Source organism: Cyprinus carpio, chromosome B4, assembly GCF_018340385.1.
Source record: "Cyprinus carpio isolate SPL01 chromosome B4, ASM1834038v1, whole genome shotgun sequence".
Lineage (NCBI taxonomy): Eukaryota > Metazoa > Chordata > Actinopteri > Cypriniformes > Cyprinidae > Cyprinus > Cyprinus carpio.
In genome coordinates, this window is record NC_056600.1 from 9,812,256 (window position 1) to 9,835,099 (window position 22,844).

The 22,844-nt window shown below is 33.7% G+C and overlaps 1 protein-coding gene across 4 annotated transcripts in view; it reads right to left on the reverse strand.

Annotated features, from left to right (window-relative positions):
• The window catches only part of LOC109079730 (ankyrin repeat and BTB/POZ domain-containing protein BTBD11-A), a 130,548-nt gene that overhangs the window by 38,883 nt on the left and 68,821 nt on the right, over window positions 1-22,844 (reverse strand). The gene's annotated exons all lie outside the window — the stretch shown is intronic.

A 22,844-nucleotide genomic window follows, 5' to 3' on the forward strand; every position in this document is an offset into this window, starting at 1 on the left:
TTTTAATAATTCACACATAAAAAAAGGAATGTTTCATTTCTGAATGTATCAGTGTTTATTAATTAATTAGTTGAAAAAATTATTCAGTGACTCACTTATAAAGGTAGTCATCTAACTAGTTCCTGGATGAATAAGTGTTTTTAATGAACTGGTTGAGAAAACGATTCAATGACTCCACTTGTTCTGTTCCTGAATGAATCAGTGTGCTGAATGAATTAGCTGTGTAAATGATTCAATGACTCAACCATACAGGCAGTTATCTAATTTAGTCCTTATGGATTAGTGTTATTGCCTTGCTCATAAAGACTGCGACTTCTCTCATTCCAGAACTAATCAGTGTGCTGAACTGAGTCAGTTGTGTAAATGATTAAAAGATTCACTCATAAAAGGAGCTCTATGATTTAATCCTGAATGCATCAGTGCTTCTGAATGAAACCCTTATAAAGGCAGTCTCAATAATGAATTCTGAATGAATCTGTTTGAATGAATCAGCTGAGTAAATGATTCCGATGACTTGTTCAAAAATTGTCTCCACCTACTGACAGTAGTAATCCAAAAATGGAAAATTCTTAGTACTGTTATACTGTACTGTATCTCACCACTCTTGGAACGTCACTCAGCCAATCAAATTTGAGGATCATAACTAACTACTGTATAAAAATATATACAGTGTTAGAAACATGTTTGATAATCTGATTTCAAAAGTTTAATAACTGTTTTAGTTATATGACCTATTGAAGTAACCTAATGTGCATGTATTACTTCAACTAAACCTTAATGATAATGTATACTAATATCATTACCAGTTTTAAACAAAAAGCACAATATTTAAATAAGATGCTTTTAACAGTAACAATCTTCAACACTGCATACAAACAAGCAAGAGCCTATAAGGAAGCTATTTTAAGCAGGTTATACTCTTGATTTTCATCTAAAGGGATTTGTGTTGTCAGTCTCCCAGAGGTGGGTAAATATCCTGTATCCTGCTGTATATTGAATGAAGCCGTTAGCACAAGACAACACAGGGAAAGAAACTCAGAAAACTCATGAAGTTTTCATAACACCATGATTAAAATGACCTGGCACGGCAAGTTCTGGTTGCTGCGAATCACTTTGTGGTTAGTGAGTTAATGCATAATGGAGGATGTGCAATATTTGCCAGATGGGAGACAAGCTGAATGCTTTGTCAAGAGACACAATGTTGTTCATGGGTGACATGATGCTTTTAAGGAATTTTGAAGGGACTTCAAGCGAGGGAATGCTTTGTCTTGGGTGATCATCTCGTCTGATGAAGTTTTAACACAAGTGCCGCAACACTGTGTTAGGGGTAAATGTTTGCATGTACACGGTCCCTAATGAAACTGCAGAACATTGTACAAACCAGAAGAGTTACAGTAGTTGCAGTATTTTGCTGCAGGTTTTTGTACAGTTGAGTGAGAGGTGAGAGAAGATTATGTAGTCCAAAAACAGGATCCGCAGGAAGTTGCAATGCTTGACCTGTTTTTGACTGTAACAAAAAACTAACAGCTGTGGCTGACATAACTTTCCCATAAAAATATGGTAACAATGTTACATGCATTATGGGTTAGTTCTTATGTAAGTTTATAAAATTGAATGACATAGGAGAACTAAAATATAATATACCAACCTAACTGAGCTTTTAAAATCAGTTTTTACAGTAAAATGTTCTGAAAATAAACAGCTGGTACAACTGACAAACTAAAACTGCTAAATAAAACACTAACCAAAAACAAAGATTTGATGTATTTTTAAATATAATCTAAACAATTATGATTTCATTTTAACTTATATTTATGCTATAAAATTCATACATTTTGCTTTGATATTTTGTTAACATACACCTTATATAAATAATATAAAATACATTATCAAAAATAAGATTTTTTATTTTTTTTATATATATATTTTTATGTTTTATTATATTATATATTATTTTATAAAAATAATATATAATAGAAAATCTAATATAAATTACAATTATTTAATTTTTAATTTATATGGTAAGGTGAATTAGAGTTATCAGATATTAACTGTATCAAAGTAGTAAAAATTCCAATAAAGGGGGTGGGAATAAGGGAGCTACAATATATTTATAAAAATGTATTTTCTCTAGATATTTTCATGTTATCTTCTATGGCTTTTTTTATATATATATATAAAAAAAATGGAGTGTTCAAATCAAAGCATGTCTAACAATCTGCTTTTCTCAGACACAAACACAAAGAAACACACACCCAGTTGGAAAAACATGCAGTGCATGCGAGCTGTCATCACCCTGGGATAAATCCCAGAATGCCAGGGGAAGAGAAATGGACAGTTTTTGATCGCTAGAAATCTTCTCATGACTCTTTCACTTGGGCCAAAAATATGCACTCCAGTGGGAGAGGAAAAAAAAGAAAAACAGGCCTCAATATTTTATGACCCCTCCGCCCAATAAACATTCCCTGCTCTTCAAACTCTTCACTCTCTCTCCCTCTATACTCTTAGCACATCAACTTTTTAATGTCATTATAGATGCTAAAAGATTCCCCTGCATGTTCATGTAATCAGATCAAATCACGCTAGTGTGAGGTGGAACATTCTCGTCGCTCCAACTTTGCAGCCTCACCATGTATCAACCATGTTATCTCTCTCTAGCACTTGTATTCCCTACTGAGAGGGATGTAATGGTTATTTTTATTTGCAGCAATGTTTTTTCTTTGCTTGATATGGGGTTAACTTAAAAGGTGAAGGGGGTGGGAGGAGAAAAATGAGACCACGGTCCAATCAAAATGGTGACCTTGGCCAAATGGTGGCAAAACACTTCCCTCCAAATGTTCCTTCGCATGATATTCATGATAAAAAAAAATGCTTTAACAACTAGGAAAGTTTCTCTATACTTGTACAGTGAAATGGGAGAGGACACTGAGTCATAAGAACGCCATCAACTCAAGAACAGTTTGCGGTAACTTTTAGTTTCAGATAGACTGACATAAATAATACAGTACAAACACTGCTAGACACTTCAATCATAGCTGGGGAAGTGAAGGGAACGCAGAGAGCCTTCCATCACAGGAACGGTGTGAAACTCTCTGCACAAGATTAGAGGACACACTTGTTTTCAAAGACCATCATGTAAATTGATACTTAATGGACACCTGAAGAGACTGAGCTGGAAAAAATATCTTCAGAATACATGCTGATTGACATTTCGGTGTCATGTAATTCTAAGCCTGAATCCCCACGTCCTTGTTTTAAACAACATATACCTACAGTCCTCATGTCCATGGCGCTTGGCTAGCCAAGATAGAGCATATCCTTTTTTATTAAACTTCTGGCAAAACAAACATTTGCAAAGAATATGCCTGAGCTCAAGTCAAATCTTCAGTTTTTCAAAAAACGTTCTCTGACTGTAAGCTGTTCACTGACCTGAATACCACATTGCTTTCATAGGTAATCCTGTGCTTCTGTAATCCAATTTATTCACAAAAAGAAGACAATATCCTGTGTTAAAAAAGGGTTAGTAAAATATTTTCCCCCCTTTTTCTAATATTAAATATTTAACCCTGCTAAAGTACCTGCAAGAAAAGTCCACCTTACGCAATGTGGATTAACAAAATAATACAAATTTCATTTAAAAAGGACACTGGGGTAAATTGTCACATGTGTTCTTTTGAGACTGCATTGTTTTTCCTATAGAACAAAAAGTGATAGCTAGCTTTAGCAGCAGCCATTTAGACAATCAGATGACAACACAAGTCATTCATTAAAAATGCTTTGCGCAGGCACATCTGCATTTATAACAATAGCTACAACTGACTGATAAAACTACATCTTCAGTCAGTAAATGAGCGAATACTTTTAATGGACATTAAAATCTCATTAAAAGACTATAAGACGTATGCCTTTGGGGACCAGTCATTATGTGCAATATTACTGCCATGATGATGGGCCCATAATTCTCTGCTGGTTTTAGTGGCATTTAAGCGATATCCAAAAATGACTTGGACGCCTCAACATTGATCGTAAACCCAGAACTTCGACAGACTATCACATCATCCCCCTCTGCCGCTACATCTGTCACTTCTTAAAGAGCCAATTTATTTCTTTATAAGGAAATAGAGAGGAACACAATGTCAGCCAACCAGATGGAAGCAAAATGAACACTATAAGTGCAGGTAAATTATATTAGCTAAATGCCAAAATGGATTATTCATATGCTGATGCTGGTCTCAAGCTGCATTAAACTGAAAATACTACAAATAGACGCATTAAGACATTAAGTCTTAGAGTGGCACCACAAACAGTGTCTAAGACCATAGTAAAAATGCTTCTATTTCGGATGTCATTTTTCTTCTCATTTGCATGATAAATTATATTATTACTTGAGTAAAAATGACTACGAATGTCCTAAAATTTAATGTGTCTTGGTTTTGCTTTGATAACAGCAGCATTCGAGCTGTATACACTCCACAAGTTTGTGTAAAACCAGATGATCATATTCTCCAGCATGATTTGAGATAATCTAAAGAGCATCTTGAGGTTCAGTGGAAGATCATCTTACCATCTGTACAACCAAGTTCACACAATCAGTTTCACACATCACTTTTTTGAGTAGTGACCTAGAAACAGTGCAAAATCTCTTTTTCATTTTACTTCACGATGCTTTTTTTTTTTTTTTTTTTTTTACATTCGAATAATTTCAGTTTAAGATAAAATTACATTTTTAAAGCCAGATTTTCAATGCAGTCTCATACCTAACAAATGGGGCGGAGGGTATACATTAGATTTGCATATGTGCACACCAGCCAATTGAGTTTTCCCACAGTTTTCGCACAACAACAGACTGTTCCCTTTCTTGGCTTGCCTGTAAGCGGCGGTTCTGCCAGGATGGAGAAATGTGGTATATTCTAGCTTGCCTGAAATCCCCTGTCAGCTCTGCACTGAATGATTAGATCTACAATCAATATGTCCCATTCTTTTCCGGTGACAGAAACACACTTCTCCTGAGTGCACACTCAGACACTTTGTTTTGATTTCCTGCAGCTGTTGAAGTAATAAGTTATTGGCAAAAAAACTAAAAATCTTCATTCTGACACATGCTTTGTTAACGGAGTCACGGAATATCAGGAATACAGATTAATTCCACGACCGACAATCAAACTTTGCAGAACATATAAAACTGAAATTTGACAGAATTGTTCGCAATTTCAAAGGGGTTCAGAGTAGCTTTGTTCCAGTAACTTAATTAAAGTATCCTACTGAGGGAATGGTTCAATCGCGACTCGCCAAGGGAACCAGCCCTGTCACAAAAAAGACAACAAAACTCTTTAGCTCGCTTTCAATTTCTCTTTTTCCCCCCTTGCTGCACTGCTGTATATTTGCTGGAGGAAAGTCCCATCGATTTCTCTACGGTGCGCGGCTGGTCTCTTATCAAAGTGAGACTCGTACGGAATATTAACAGCCAAGTCTCCATAGCAACAGAGCAGAGCTGCCCAGCAGCCGCATGATTGGTGGAAAGAGAACAGGGTTTGTGGGGATGTGCTGGATTTGAAGGTGGGTGCATACGGAATGTGCAGTGTCAAAAATAAAAAAATTTAGGTGAACTGTGACTGTACCTCCCAAAATATTACTTGAGGGTGTGTTTGCCTCCAAAATGTTGCATTCAGGATAAGAACAACCCTGAAGAAATAAGATAAGTGGGTCTCGTATGCATTTGAGTTTATAACAGCTTTAAAATATTCAGAGCATGTCTATTTATTGCCTTTCAACATGACAGTTTGACATTTCCATCTGAGTCATGCATTAAAAGCATTATATGGAAAGAACATCTGAAAAGTTAGACTGAAAGTTTATCGAAAGTTCCAGAACTTTATGCAATAAAAATGTGCGCATGTTTCAAGCACTTGCATGGAAAATATATAAACCGCAGCATGAATCTCAGTAAAACTTTTCGGTGCCTCAGTAAAATGTATAAACTCTGATGAGGGAGACCTGATGAGAAACACGCTTTCTAAATTCTCATTGTTTGAACAATTCAAAACATGGTTAGTAAACACCAATTCTGTATCATAATTTATGAGGCAAAATGTTGAAAATTACTAAATTACTATAAATGAATGCAGATGCAGTTCTGCTAAACTATCAATTTAGTTTAAATCAACTGATAGGTCCATAATACCTCAAAATACGTCTAGATTACTTTATGAACTGATATAAATGTAAAAAATGCTTTCAAAGACAGCAGAATTAAATATTGTGGCGTTTTTCAAAAAAAAAAAAAGGTTATAGACCAATAAACATTCCTCTGTCTCTGGTCAGTTCTTGCAAAAAGTGGGTCATACAGTGCTGTTTTCTTTTTTTTTTTCTTGAATAAATATTATGTAGAAATTGGGGTTGGTTCATTTCACATTAGAGGAAAACCTTCCAACATTGCAATCACGAAATACTGTATGATGCAAACAATAAACTGCACTGATCATACAATAAAGGCAGCAGCTGCAAATCAATGCACTATCAATTGCCTAGTTATACAAAAATATCTATATGCTGAATAAATAACATTCTGGACAATTAGAGTTCAAATGTGGAGACGGACAGGGTTATGCCTCGAGTGCTAAATCATTAAAATACTGCTAAAGCAATTCTCCTTCACCATGACAACTGAGGTGAATGCCCCCTTCTTCATAACACACACTGGTTCACAGCTGCGGCGGGTACGGGCAACATTTTGCCATTCTGACATTTTACATCAGCTTGAAGCAATATGATCAACAAGGGACACAGGAAGATTTTAATGAGGGCTGTGATACTTACTGGTACTGTATCCTGAGAGCTAAATTAGTAAACCTATTTTTTTTTATGCAAACCTGAAAATTCAGTTTTTATACCTCTCGTGCCAAAGATGTAAAGGTTGATGTATTTTGAGGTAATAAACAATCAAGGCTTAAAACTTTCTTAAAGCACAAAGTAGGAAAGCAAAGTGATATTTAATTAAATAAAGATGTTAAATGTATGCAGCGTGGCTTACAGTCATGTATTATTTTTTCAACATAAGAATATATTTAATTTAAACTTTAAATGTCAAAATATTTTATAAAAAGTACTTCAAGGGACAGAAGATTATTTTGCCTTGAAATTGATCTATTATATTAAAATTTTAAATTGAAATTGAAAAGTCTGTAAAATAAAAAAGGCAATTATACACTCTGTTATTATTTTCTCTGTTGTTTCTTCATAGATGTTTTACTTGAATTCTTTATGTCTTGCCAGAAAATGAAGAGTAACTTTTCTGTTTTTCTACTTTTTGTTTTCTTACAGTGTATAAAAATGGCCAAAAATATTAGGAAATAAGGTAAACTTACTTATTTAGGTAAACTTAAACTTATCAAAAATACATTTATGTAAATATATTTTAAAATACATAAATATCAATGCCTTTTTTATTTGTAATATACTTTTAATTTTTTTTGTAAAATTGGAGAAGAAATGATCCCTTTGAGTTCCATGAGTAAGACCTCAAACACATTTTCTAACAACATAAAAAAAATATATGTTTCATTATTTTTTGGCAATAAAAGAATGCTGACAAAAAAATGTTTGCCTTGAGACTGTGTGCAAAGCATGCTGGGACTGTAAGAGGATTTTGTGACATTGACCAGGACACTGCCTCTATGTGAATGATGATTGACAGATGAGATTACTTTTAGGAAAAGGACACTGAATTTCCAAACCGCAGAGATTCTGGCCAAGAGTTCTATCACAGGATGACATTTCATTCTGTTGGGGAAGTGTTTCAATTCCATTTCCACATTAACCCATTAATAACTCACTGGTGGGCATGGGTTTTGATAGGACAGAGTTCATTTCCCACAAGCAGGAATGTTTTACCAGGGTAAAGGGTGTTTGTAGTGCACAAAACCCAAGTGGTTTGTGCTCAATCTCTGTCTCTGGCAATGGAAGTCACAAGGAAATGTCACTTTGCCACTGTAATAAGCATGTGTGCTGCGTGTTGCTTAGAAACTGTAGCTTCCCAAGCTACAAATAATGTAAAGTAGTTTTACAATCAATCATTGGAAAAAGCAGTTAGCTACACTACAATGAAGCAACTACAATGGAGCTATCTGAGGAGTAAATGAACTTTTATTACATAACTACAAAATTATATCATTTATATATATATATATATATATATATATATATATATATATATATTATATATATATATATATAAATTTGAAAATTTGAAAACAGTATAATTCACTAATAACATAATTAATTTTCATTAATAACATAATTAAAATTGGTAACATGCAATATATTACTCTCTTTGGACCTCAACTTTTTAGAGGTCAACAAATCTGTAAAGTCTCCTCACTGCGTATTTAGTCATGAAAATCTTAAAAACATGTTTTCAAATGACATTTTACACTATATTAAAGAAACTGAAACCAAACAAATATTTCTTTTTTTGTTTGTTTTAAGTTGGTTTTTTGTCAGTTTAGTTAATCAAAGCTCTTTTGATAAAACACTATTTTTCGATCAAGCATTAAGGAAGGGACAGGATTCTGCAGGGCGACGAGCTCTTACACAATACCGGTTCATTTAACTGAAACGTTCGAATGAACAAATTAATCTGACTTACCAATATGAGGGAGAGAGAAAGGACATTCTTGTAGATTGTATCTGACTGCTACTTCACTTAGCTTGGTTGTAAATTTGACAAAAAAAAAAAAAGTGTCTTTTGTCATGCTACACTGCAACTAAATAAAAAAAGTAGCTCATTACTTTGAAAGTTACTGTTTAGAAAGGAACTACCGTCTTGCTGCTGAAAAAATAAGCTATACGGTACACAAAACACACATATTCACATAGTCAGTTAAAGGTCTTCAGTCAACTGCAAAGGTTATTTTACCACAAATATTACAAATAACCCCAACAGACCAGCACTCTCCAAATAATTAACACTGTTCACATCATATAATAGGATCAAAAGAAAGTCCCATGCTGCTTTGCAGCATGCTTCTGCTCTCCATCTGTGCTCCCTGACTCATCACGGCAGAAGACACGGAGTCAAAACCAACCAATCAACAAATAAATAAATAAATGTCTTCAGGCCCTCCTTTTGTCGCCCTATATGGTCCACGGTTCATATTTTATGATTTATAACATACTACATTTGTACAGAACACATCTGACTGGTCTTTAGCCTTCAGAGACCCACTACATCAAACCAGTTGTAAAAGCAATTAAAATAAAATAACAGCATTTCACAAACCAAAATGTATCAAAAAAAAAATTTTACCAACAAAAACACAACACACAAAAACGTACAATAAACACACAATGAACAAAAAAAAAAGATATATATATATATTAATTATACTTTATATAATTTTTTACATATAAATTTATGACTATTTTTAAAACAGTAAATTATAATCTTACAATTTAATTTTTTATAAATCGCATATTCATAAATGTATATATAGAAATGCTGACTTATATTATAATTAAATTGTAATTATGTACATTTTATTTCTATTAGAAGTAGAACGATGTGGCACAAAAAAAGACAACTTGTGAATAGAATACACAAAACATATATTCAAATCAAATATAATATACAAAACATATATTCAAACGATATAATACAGATGTTTTAAGCAGATGTAAAACAGTCCAGCTAATTAACACTTTGTGAGCAACAAGCTGCAATGTCCATGCAAAATGTGGTCTGGATGGGGTCATGACGTAAACACTTTTTGGCCCTCAAGCCTTGATATAAGACAGTCACTGTTGGGAGCAAGCAAAAATTTCAAAGCCACTGGCAAAGCCAGACTCAGTGACCTATTCACAACTCTCTTCACATGCTTCTTATCTGCTTTACAGGGACACAAGGGAAGGACGGAGATGATGGGGAGAATTGTACAGAGGCAGACGGTGACAGAGAGTTGCGTGAGACCAAAAAGACATGGAAGAAATATGTTAAAACAATGGCTTTTATGTATTTCACAAAAGCTAGTCTGCTTTCTCCAGTACTTTTGCTTTAATTCTTAATATTTCTCAAACCTGACCAGGCCAAAACAACCTTCAAATGTATAGTCCTTGTGAAAAAGAGGCTTTCTACATTAAAGAAACTAGAAAAAGGATTATCAAAAGGCTATATTCTCAAAGCTGCCAAGGTGTATTACTAAACACGATTTTATTTTGTGTTCAAATTGATATTCTGTACATCCTGCTGGTGTGATGGTCCGTCTTATGGGTTAACATGACCCAGAGGCCCCTGCTTGGGGCCCAGCATGTGTACCTTGATGTGGCCAGGCCCAAGCAGATGGTGGCCATATGTCCGCAGAACATGGAAGAAGAGCCACAAACACAAGGCCAGAAAACTGAGCTATATTCACATTTGTGAGAAGACTTACAGCACACTATTCTTCAAATATCTGCTGTGAGCATGAAGCTCACACAGACACACACACACACACCCACACACACACACACACACCATCAATTACTCATACCGGGGGTTAATGCATGCAGTCAATGAGAAAACATACATTCCACCTACAGACTTAAAATAGAAACACACAGACAGATATTCAGTTTTGCCTTTGGCAACAAGGAAAGGTTGTCAAGTGTCTGAGAAACAGTTAGCACTGGTAAGTAGCCTATAAAACAACATTCCCCGCATCTGAATATGTCTACCTCCCTACTGTACAGTAGGTGAAAAACTGAATTCATATAGCATACATAAAACAGTAGGCAAAAATTACCTGGATAACCTACTACTTCCGCAAAGATTTCAATCTAATTTGCATCTAAAAGCCACAGGAGAGGGGTTGAATAAAGGGCAGTGAAGCAATGCAATTGAAGTCACATAACAAGTGAATTCATGCTACACACATTCATACATACTATATAAAACATATGCCTACTTTTTACGTTTGTTCCTCCGCAAATGTAGTAAAAATAGTATGTACTCAGACATTGAACTAATACTGACACCTAGAGGAGTGGATGTCATGCAAACGCAACATTCAGTTACTTTTAGCGCTATATCCATGCACTATTGATCTTAAGAATACACTATTTTGCAAGTGTTCGATAATAAGTGGATTACAAGGTCATGTGATCTCAAAATGGCTGCCTCCATGAGGAGACCCTACTCCAAGTAAAATAAAATAGATTTTAGGCTACAGACATTGGTCATCATTTTGTGTGTATTTATTTCAACAGTACTATAAATTCATTTCTATTAAAAAAAAAAAAAAATCAATAAAGAAAAAGGACAAAGTATATAAGAAAACAGAATATTTTCTTTTGAAATTTCAACTGGTTATGACATCAATCCCAAGTTAGACGTTCACACCAATAGTGAAGTAAATAACTAAAAATTGTAAATATTTTTAATCAAGAAAAAAAATAAAAGGAATTAAACTATACTAAAAATAAAACAAAACTTAAAATTTCAATTCTAATATAAAACCAGTCCCAAGTTAGAGGTTCCCACCCATAATGAAGCAAACAGCTGTCTACCAGTAAGTGTAATACAGGACTAGAATGCTGCTTTGTTGATTTTCCCACGGTCTAGGTGTTCTTTTGTTAGGAAATTAACCATAACATTACATAACAAACCTATACGACCCAAAACGGCTTTTGCCTTAATCCCAGAAATATTACACAGAATAAATGCATAGGTGTGGTCCAAAATCCTCTGAAAATATCATAAAACATGCCCGAACATGTGGAATTAGCCTAACCTATAGGCAGCAATTACTGTTTCTGCGCTGACATTTACTCCAATTTGTCTGGCAGCAAAAATGTCCTTGAAGTCACGGCTCCTGGATAGAGTGTCACAGTCACAGGTTTCATCATGCCCTAGTCAACAACTTAGAGAAAGTCAAACCAAAATCACCAAAGACAAAAACATATCAAAACAAAAAAACGCAAAAAAAAAAAAAAAAAGCAAAATAAAAAAGTACAGAATGCATCTAGTAGAAAAGGCGGGTTAAGAGTCAAAGTCTTCACTAAAAAATTGCATTTTCTTTTACTTGTTTGGTTTGTTCCCTGCTGCGTATGAGATGAAAGCAGCGCTAAATTAAGATTCACATATGAAAAGACACGACTTGAGAGTTAAACACCTTCATTATAATCTGAAATTAGACTCTAACCCAGACCTCGGCATGAATTATTTTCTTTCTTTCTTTGGAAAGCGCTGATGCAAACAGAGAATGCAGAACATTCAGGCAATTCTAACAGCAGAGGAACATTCAGAGTTGAAGAGAGGTGAATGTACAGTTCAACCAAGCCAAGTGTGTTTCCCTTTCTGAAACGCTCCTTCATCCGGTCTATTTCCTCTGTGCCACTGCACATTCATTTCCCTCCCGGTTTTCCACCATCCAAGCAGGTTCCGGCAAGTTCTGCCATGGACAAGCAACACTCGGTTTAATCGCTGCAGGGAGTTGAGCTTGTTTGACAGGTTGACCTACTCCACTCCATTTGATATAAATTAGAAAGTGTGATAAGAGAAAAAAAGAGCAGGTATAAGACTAAATAAAATACAGAAAAGTAAAGAAAAGAGGAAACAACTTTTCATAGTCACCAATTGAATTTTCTTATATTCTAACATTTAAATATTGCATAATATAAAAAGCTGATAAAATGCTAAAACTTTGGATGCCAGTAATTATCTTACCGAGTGATTTTATTTAATTTTTTTTTAATTCAGCAAGGAAGCATTAAATTGATCAAAAGTGACAGAGACTTTTACATTGTTACATGCTGCTCTTTTAAACTTTCTACGTATATCAAAGAATCCTGAAAAAAATTATCAAATATACACAAATATTAAGCAGCACAACTACTTTAACATTGATAATAGAAAGACATATTTCTTAAGCATCCAATCAGCATATTAACAGCACAGGAATAAGTTACATTTCAAAATATATTACAACAGAAAACAGTTATTTAAATAATACAATTGTTATTATAATAATTAAATAATTACATATTAGTATTAATAATAATAAATAATTAAAATAATTATTATACTGTAATGATATTTCACATTATTATTATTAATATAATTATTATGTTTTAATCAAACAAAACAGCCTTGGAGAACATAAAAACGATTCTACCAAAGCAAAGTTATGAATTGTAGTGAATATTGTTTAAATTATATTATATATAATATAATACAGTACAGTGCAATTAATGTACAACACTGTACAGTACAATCTGCAACACTAATTCTAAAATTCATTGCTAATTCATCTGCAGCTGTTAAATTTCTTTGAAAACAAATTCAGCATCCACCAATGGAATTCAATGAATTTGCATTCGACATCATGAATTGCAATGAAAAATACAACACTAAAAATTACACAAAAATCCTCACAACAAAAACATAAAAAAACACATTTTTTTTCACAAAAATATTTTTAAGTCCATAAAAAACACTCTAAAATTTTTTTCTGCAACTGGTTGTCAAAAAATGAAAGCTTTTAATGTTCTACCCATAAGTGTAAAACATTAAAACATCATCTATCATCTGAATGTCCATAAATGTCACTCTCCAACTTTGGAGGGCATTCCAACCCCTCACTGCGCTTTGATAGTTTGATGCTCACCGGCGTAGCAGTGACAGCTCCAGCAGAGGCTGTGGGAGCCGGTGGCCCACTTTCTCCAGGACTGACAAATCAGAGACACCAGACAGAGTTTTAAAACTGATTACAAAACAAACCCGGCAGACCACACTGGAGAGACACAGACGCTCCTCTGCTGTTAGCCTCAGGTTCTGTCTGCCACTTAAGGGGCGATCTTCATCAATTCTTAACCTTACCGATCAGAATCTGGCCATGACCCAGAGCCTCTGGGCTCGGACCCCTGCATCCTGCGTTCTCCTGAGTGATGTAAACAGCCTGGTGCATATGCACTCTCATTTTGTGGTGACAGTAATTATGTCGGTGAGAAAACAAACTGCAGTTTTCCTGCTCTAAGCCCGCAGATACAACCCAGGGAGCCAGGAAAGCACTGACGGGAATGTTTACCATACAATATGACTGATTTGGGTCAAGAACATGAGAAGAACTAGGAAAACGCCAGGCCAGGGGGAAAAGAAAGGACTACCCTGCTAAGTGACCCTCATCTTGGTTTTAAAAATGAGACTGCTTCTAAAAGTGGCTACATTCACATAGTAACAGTATACAGTTGTCAGCCCTGTTTTACAGTGCAAAGCACAAAATATTGGTACCATGTCAGTAACTGGCCAACATCAGAGTATTTATTTTTTAAATTTATCGGTAAGGGTCTATACCGAATATTTAATTGTGCATTCATATATAATCTTTGACAAAATAAATATGTATTTTTCATTCTGTATATACAATGTTGAGAAACCTAAATGCATTTGTAGCACTTAGTGTTATATTTTAAATTTATTTAGACAATAGTATATTTATAGACAAGAATGTATTTATATAACAGCTATTTATCATTTATAAACCATAATATGAAAATTCTGCAATTATCAGATTATCATATCAGCCACAATTGTAATATGTTTTATTTTACTATTTTATATGTATTTTAAATTTTTTAGGCAAAATAGTACATACAACAGCTATTATATTATGTCATAATATGAAAATACTGTAATTATCGTATTATCAATATCAACAAGAACTGTAATAGCTATTGTTTTAATTAATTGATATGTATTTTTAATTTATTTAGACAAAATGGAACAGAATTTTAATATTGTCCATTTATTGGTTAAGTCATAACATGAAATTAATTTTCGGATTATCGGTATCAGCCAGAATTGTTAATCTTTTTTTTTTATTCATCTATCTCCATTTTTTATTTATTTAGTCAAAACAGACTATAAACACTATTTCTTGATTATCATTATAATAAAATACTGTAATTATTGGATTTTCTTTATCTGCCAGAATTGTGCTATCTTTTTTTTTTATTAATTTATATCTATATTTTATTTATTTAGACAAAATAGTATATGCACAGATATTAAACAGCTATTTATCAGTCATATAAATCATAATATGAAAATACTGTAATTATCGGATTATCGGTATTAGTCAGAATTCTACTCTCTACTGTGTGTTTTAAATAATTTATATCTCTTCTTAATTTATTCAGACAGATATAACAGAATTTTAATTTAGTCATTTATCGGTTATTTGTCATAATATGAAAATAATTATCATCTTATAGGCATCAGCAAGAATTTTATATCGTCAATCCCAAACATTATGAACATAGCTAGTGCGATCTACTCCATAACCAAAACTTTCTGGCTTTGAATTACTCCCCAAATCCTCATAGAAATGCAAATGTGTCTGGCAGCTTGTGCACCTTGTTTACTGCTGTGGCATAAATTAATCTAATTTTGTCTGAGTGTTTTTGTATTGCCACACTGACAAGGTAAAAACTTTGACTCAGTCAGTTCCAACAGTAAACACGGTGGGTTATTAAAATTATGGATACAGTTTATGGTTGTAGTTTTCTTCACAGCTGGCATCTTTAGCTCAAGCTCGTCTTAATGTTTCTGCTCATTTTCCACTCCATTATAGCTAGTCTCAGAGTCCCTGCACTACCTCTATTCTCATCTATAGCATGACAGAGCAATATAGCAAAACACAATAGCTGTCTGTCACACACAGGCCGTAGAGGGATCCTGTGGAGGCCAGAGGCACTAGAATGAGCCACGGTTGAGCCCTAGAAATATCAACACATTGCCAAAACTAATGAGGAGAATAAATATGAGGAAATACGATCCGCTGGGATGTGCTGTTCTTTATGGAAGTTAAGACAACGGCCCTGTGGTTAAAAGGGGAAATATTTTTCTCATACCCAAAAGAAATGGCATTTGAAATTTGTATTTATTATGAAATTTTGTAGTTTTTGTAGCACTTGGATATCCATGAAAACACAAGATTAATCAGAAGAGAGACTAACTGCCCAGAGATGGTTTGTTTTCTCTTCTGTTCATCGGATGTCTGGGCTGCTGCCCAATGAACTTACAATAAAAGCATTTTTTATTGGCTATCTATCATTACATAAACAAGTTTATAAGCTCATTGCTCTATGGGTGAATGATTGTGTAAAGATGTGGTTCAGAAAAATGAAAGTCAAGCCCAAAACATAGTGAGTTCTAAAAACCCGCACTCTGTGCTTTATAAAATGAATGCTAACTCTGGCATTTATGATTTATGTCTTAAAATGATCCATTAGCATATGTGTGTAGCATAACATGCACCCTATTATGATATATAATAGCAGCAATCACACCGCGCCTCTGCGATCAACATAAATATACTGTCGAAACCTCTTTCTCTAAACCTTCAGATAAATAACAGGCTGAGGCTGTTGTCTCATTCTGGCATACCAATAATACTTCTATTTATTGTTATGAGAATTTATTGTTTACCAGAATAAAGGGGAAAATCATTGTTCATGAATTTGTTGCTCGTGGTAACTAAGGACATTGTTCTTTTTTCTTTACACAGTTTCAGAGAGATGCTTGACAGGAGCTCGGGAACGAGACACCAGACGTGTTATTTTCTCAGTTTTGACAGGTGCTAGAGTAAACATTGGATTGTGCCGCTTTTATTTGTATCATCAAGACAAAACCAAAGCCGTAAAGGGGTCGTATTATGCATTATTAATTTCTTTAGCTTACACTATTTTTTAAATCTACTTTACAATGCTTCTAAAGTGTTGTGCACCAGAAACAAAATTAACTAAACGATGAAAGAAATAAAACAGAATATTTAATGCATGCTATATGCATACAGTTATTCATATCATACATTATTAATTTATTTACCATACACTATTTTCTAAATCTACTTTACAATGTTTATAAAGTGTTTTACACCAAAAATAAAATTATATAAAAAAGAAAGAAATATTTTTTATGCATTATATATACAGGTATTCATATTATGCATTATGTATTTATTTCTCAGATTTTTAAAAATCTACTTTATGTTGTTTCTAAAGTGTTTTGCACCAAAAATAAAATAAAATATAAAAATATTATTTGTATGCATTGTATATGCATACAGGTATACACATTATGCATTTATTTCTCAAATTTTTAAAAATCTATTTTATGTTGTTTTTAAAGTGTTTTATATAAAATAAAATAAAATAAAATACAAAAATAATAAAAAACAATATTTTATGCATTATATATGGAGGTTTTCATATCATGCATTATGCATTTATTTCTCAGATTTCTCTACTTTATATTATTTCTAAAGTGTTTTGCACCAAAAATAAAATAAAAACATTATTTTAATGCATTACACAGGCATAGTTATTCGTATTATGCTTTATTAATCTATTTATCATACAAACATTTAAAAATCTACTTTATAATGTTTTGCACCAAAAATATAATATAAATGAAATATAAAATAAAAAATAATAAATACAACAAAATACTACTACTTCTGACCAAGTGAATTTGCTAATTTGGAATTGTATGTTTACAAATGTATTTACAAATAAAACTTTTAAATCTAAAAAGGTCGATGGAAATTTTATTTCTCATGAAATAACTCTTTCAAGAAGTCTTAACAAAGAGTGGTGGTGGGTAAAAATAAAGTATTTTGATTGGCGGACTGCTGAGTGGACAGGGCTCGCTGACTCATGAAGGGAGAGAGGACAGATGGAGAGCGAGTTGGGTCAATGATTCAGCTGGAATAAGACTGAAAGGCCAAGAGACCGTGCCACTCAATGTCACTCTCAGCTGTCCCACAACCACTCTGGGTTACAGAGCAGCCACTTACCACAAAAAGTGTCTTTTTGTGTCTACACTTCACTCTTTCATATCTCATGCAACTCAAAACCAAGCCTTCCCAAAGAACAATTACTATTTATGAGCCTCTGATTCAGATGCAAGAATTAGAATATGAATAGAACATCTGGTAATAAAACAAAGGTTACAGCCCACTCTAGAACTACAGACACTGCAATACACTTCAGTGAGGGTTCATATTTGATGTTATCATGATGACCTTAGAGTGCTATTAATCTTGAATATAAAACACCTTTTTATAGTTTTAAACTGGACATTACTAAGACTCAAGACAAGAAAAATCTGACAACACACTTTGATGTGGTTTCAATGGGAAGTAAAAACGGTGAATGCTTTCTTAAATTAATGCTGGGGTGTCCTGTAGCCATGCTGCATTCACTTTCATTTCTTTCCCTTCACACCAGTGTGTTATTTCTCATGAATACGAAGAGCAAAGATATTCAGCGAGCATGTTAAAGGTGCTTTGTGAAGAAAACACTGCGCACCGGTGTCATAAGCAACAGAGTGCGATTCCAGCTGAAATATGATATTATTTGAGATGAGCTTATACATGATGCAAGGTGAAACAACTAAAATGTTTTATCAGGAGCCACAAAAAGTTCTCCCTGCACAATAAAATATCATAGTTTTACCTTATTTTTAAAGACATTTTCCACTGTAATACTTTGATGTTGTCTAAAGTATAAAGTATCATGGTATATTTCAAAAGTCCCATGGCATCTGATCCCATCACTGTACCATGGTACCACCATAGTCTTGTAAAAAAAAAAAAAAAAAAAAATTGTTTGCTGAAATAATAATAAAATCTAACAATTGAAAAATTATTAAACAAATACATTCTCATGACTTCAAAATAAAATACAATAAAATTTTAGATATAGATATATGGTGTATATACACAAAAGTTTGGGGTTGGTAAGATGTTTTTTTTTTTTCAATATTTTTGAAATAATTTCTTATGCTCACCAAGGCTGCATTTCTTTGATAAATATAGAGTAAAACAGTAATATTGTGAATGACTATTACAACTTTAAATACCTGTTCTTTTATTGCAATATACTATATAGATATATGTCTACTGTAATATATATAAACTGAATTTAAAACAAAAATAGGAAGAAAAAAAACAATTCTCTCAGGATCAAGTATTTTAGAAAACTGTGTATAATCTAAATCTTTTAATTATTGTTTATGACCATTTGCCACAGCAGTTTTTGTCAACTATGAGAGACGCTTCCTGATTGCAAATATATGCATCTGACGTTCATTTTCAAACCAGAAACTTGAAATGGATTTATAACCCTAGAAACCCATTATATCTGCATAACGAGTGAATCAGATTCAGAAAACACACACATGACAGGCAGATGCCCAATATATCTGCCATTAGCTGCACTTGCTGTTGAAAACGGTTCAATCTTTGTCACAAACAGCCACAAAACTATCGCAATCTCCAGGTATGCAAGTGCCGCTGCTTCTGATGTAGGTCACAGGCACTCAAAACACAAGGGGAAGTTACAAGCAATAACCAGGAACGACAAACACCAACCGTTTTGTATTCACACTTCTAGCACTTTCCCAGCTTTGGGCTTTTCTACGCGGCTTCGGGAGGTTCTCATTCACTCCCTTGCACTTCTGCAGCGAGCGCTGTTGCCTGGTAACCCGAGCACTGTGTAAGTGCTGCAATGCGACCCGTAGAGGGTCTGACTGCTGCTACCGCTCTGTTTGGGGGCGAGAATAGCAGAAGGAAATAAGGGTTTGGGTCGCCCAGGGTTTCACCCACTCATCCAGGCAGGTGGTGGAACTTCCTCTGGGCTATTTTGAGAGGCGGGGATTGTAATCTATGGCAAGCCAAGATAAAAAAAGCATTGTGCTTTAAGGACAGCTTTGTGGAGGCAAGCTCAGTTTCCCTGTGCTCCTTTAAACTTTTTCACACACTTTATTTATTGATTTGTTATGCGTGAAGGAGGTTGAAATGACCAGATGGATTCCAACACAAAGATATCTTAGTGCCTACACACAAATACACACTTCTAGAGATTTCAAGGATGGCAGCTAATATGGAAATGACAAAATGTGATATATAGTGTGATGCGGATCAAAAACAATCCTGTCATTTTTTTTTTTATAAATAAACTTTAAAAAACAACAACAACCAAACAAACAGATAACTTTTTAAACTGGTAAATTTTAAACAGTTGTTTTCTGTTGAATTGGCAAGATCACACTGCTACTGAAATCTGTTTTGTACCTTTAAAGGGATAGTTCACCCAACAATGAAAATTACCCCATGATTTACTCACCCTCAAGCCATCCCAGGTATATATGATTTTCTTCTTTCAAATGAGTGCAATCAGAGTTATATAAGAACCAGAAAAAATGTTTTGTGAATCTAGTATTTTTTTCATGTCATTAAATTAGAGCATAAGAAAAAAAAATGGAAACATTATTTTGAAAAATGATATTTTATTCATGTTATGCCAAGTCCTCTTTAGAGGACACCAGGACTCAATTAAAAAAAAAAAAAAAAAAAAAAAATTTACATGAATAGACATGAAAAGACAAAAACAAAGGATTTTTTTTTTCTTTTCGTTTTTTTGTTTAATTGAACCAATAAATTTTTAGGTTTCAGGATTTTTTTTATACCAAACTCGACTATGAAAGATGTAACAGAATGATATTGATATACCATTTTGTTATGCAATACGTGTGTAAAATGTCCATAAATGTGTTTTCGCATTATATACAGTGTATCTATACACTGTGTCTAATTTGTATAAAACGTTCTTGGTGTAACATGTAATGAAAAAAATAAGTGTTATAATGGGAATAATAATAGGCAAGATTTTCATAATAATATCCAATATTTCATAGGAATATTGTAATATAATTTCTTTCCCTATTCATTTGTTGTCTCCCAAAATTTTAATATAAACTGAAAACCTCCATAATAATGATAAAGGGAAAGCTACACAAATCAAAGCTCATCACAAATAGCCTTTCCACAAACTGAAGTTAATACTAATAAATAGAAGGCACGGTTGCCAGGTCTGCAAAGCAAAACTTGCTCAAAACTAGCCAGATGCAAAACAGAATCATGGTAACAGACGCAACACTAAAAAAAAAAAAAAAAAAAAACATTTAACAACAATATGTAACATAAAATCCTAATGTACATAAATGATCACAAAAAGCCATCAAGAAACACTATTATTTAATCAAAATACCATCAAATGTGAAGTGTCACTTTGAAAAATGGCCATTTAATAGTATCTTACTGAGAAATTGTATAATGTAAGGTAGTTTTTCATGGTATACAGTAATGGAACTTACTGTTAACCAATTAACAGTCTTACAGTTTACAGTTACAAGTGCAATAATTTATTATAGTTTATGTAAAAGCCTTAAAACTATCAAAATAAAGAACATTTGAGAATGAGTCACCAGTTGAATGTTGGGTCTTAAGCACATGTGATATGGATAAACATCTTGGAGCACTGTTCGACCATAGGGATATAATGTACGGCTTTTAACACACTACCCAAATTAATGTATAAATGCAATAAGAGCTCTCAAAATACCAGTTTTACCCTGCTATCTTTCTGATGAGTCAGAGCTTGAAAGCAGAAGCCTCTCTTGGGAACAGCACACTGGCTGCTGGAAATATCCACAAGACCCCTGACTCACATGTCTGAACAAAATAAAGCTTTTTTTTTTTTTTTTTGCTAATTTTAGCCACTGTCTTCGACCTTAATTTGCAAAACACCTTGCAGACTGCGAATTCACCGGTGGACAGACAGCTCTGCAGTCTCATGCTGTGAAAACACTTCTTTATGACTCAGCTGAAATATGCTAAATTCACACGCTCCCAGTAGCTAAATGACTACAGATGAAGATTCAATTTAATACAGATGATTAATAAAGTGCTGCACAGATAACAACATGCATATGAACATAAACAGAGAACTACATATTCAGTCATTTTTATATATATATATCATATATATATAATCATTTTATTGCAGATTTGAAATGAATTTTTGAGGGATGATGTCAGAGAAAAGCAATCATTTCAGAGGCAGATCAAGTGATCATATTTTGATCAAATAAAATGAAGGAACATGTATAAAGAAAATAAATAAATAAGTAAATTATGATTTCATGTTGGCTGCAATTACAATTTTGACAGCAATATACCCTTGCTTTTGCTTTTGAGACACTGAATGCTATATAGAATGAACGAGATGAACTGAAGCCTTAATCAAACATTACAAAGCTCAAAAGAAGAGATCAAACCTATCTTTCATTGACTCTGATATCCACCCCAGTGAAGAGGCACAAAAAGGAATATTTCAGAGCTAAAACAGAAGCTTCAGGGACACAGATGGAACATTGAAATACAAGCACTTTCTCTGGCCAAAATCAAAACACTTATCAAAACGCTTTTTTATTACCTGTGAAACACAGTTCTACATTTTCTGAATTGTGTCGTTCATCTCTATTTATGTTTTCCATTTTTCATATTTGGATGCCGGCCTGCTCATTGTGGCCGAACCATACATTATGTGAGGTAATACAAGCTACTGTATAAAGGATTTCCCTCAATGCACAGGAGTACCACAGTGTCAGAGTGCATTCATATGCACTTTTTCAGGAATAAATCCAAGAATGCGCATGGACTCTAACTCGCTGTACTTACCATCATGAAACCCCCCAGAGAGCGCACTCAGACCAAAATAACTTTGCTGATATCATTCGGGCAGTTTTTACTCAAGATTTATCTGTAACAAACTTTAGCAAATCACACATACACACACCAATACAGAAATTTGATTTCATCATAATAAGCAAGAACAAGCATTAGGGGGCTTTACTTTCACCAAACCCAATGACACTATTATCCCGCCTGCTAAAATGCGTCAATGTGAAGATTATTATTGCAGCATCATTAAATCTCTTTGAATGGCTAAAATAAACACAGCCAGAC